Raw genomic sequence first — 955 nt, 5'->3', positions numbered from 1 at the left:
CTACCCCAATGTCTCCCAGAGTTTCCCCAGTGTTTTCCAGGAGCAGTTTTATAGTTTGAGGTCTTAGATTTAGATCTTTGATCACCTTGACTTGATTTTTGTCAGAGGTGAGAGGTAGGGGTTCAGATTCGTCTTTTTACAAGTGGAAATCCATTTTTTCCAGCACCATTTGCTGAAGCCTTTGAATTTTTAAAGGCTTATTTTGTACCCTATCATGTGGTTAATCCTCAAAAAGGTTCCATGCAGGGGTGAGAAAAATTTATGTTTTGTGGTTGTTGGGTGGAAAGTTCTATAGATGCCCATCAAGTCCATTTAATTTACAGTTTCATTTAGATCCCACATCTCTTTGCTTATTTTTTTGTCTAGATGGTCTGTCCAAAGGAGATAGTGGAATGCTGAGATACCCAATGACTAGTGTGTTGCAGTCTATCCTCCCTTTATATTTATAAGTCTTTCTTTTATGCATTCGTGTACTCCCAAATTGGGAGTGTAGATATTTATAAGTGTTATATTGTGGAGAATTAGTCCTTTCAGTACTATATAATGCCCTTCTTTGTCTCTTCTTTCTATCTTAGTCATAAACCATATTTTGTTTGATAACAGTATCATGATTCCAGCCTTTTCTGATTTCCATTTGCATGGAATACCTTTGACTGGGCCTTCACTTTTAGTTTATGTATATCTTCATCCATAGATGTGCTTCTTATAGGCAGCAAATAGAGGGTTTCTGCTCTTTTATTTATTAAGTCAGTCTGTGTCTCTTTTTTTTCATTATTATTATTTATACATTGAATCACTATCCATTATTTAGATTGTAAAAGACTTTACCCTGCATAATATACACTCAGTCTGGACCAGTTAAGAATATGATACACAGCCTCATCAACAGGTAATAAAGCATCTGTGTCCCACAAATGTCTTATCTCTCAATTTTTCTTCCCAAATTTCCTTCCCT

This window comes from Tupaia chinensis, unplaced genomic scaffold (genome assembly GCF_000334495.1).
Source record: "Tupaia chinensis unplaced genomic scaffold, TupChi_1.0 Scaffold000470_1, whole genome shotgun sequence".
In the NCBI taxonomy this organism is placed as follows: Eukaryota; Metazoa; Chordata; class Mammalia; order Scandentia; family Tupaiidae; genus Tupaia; species Tupaia belangeri.
Note: the sequence above shows the minus strand (reverse complement) of the source record.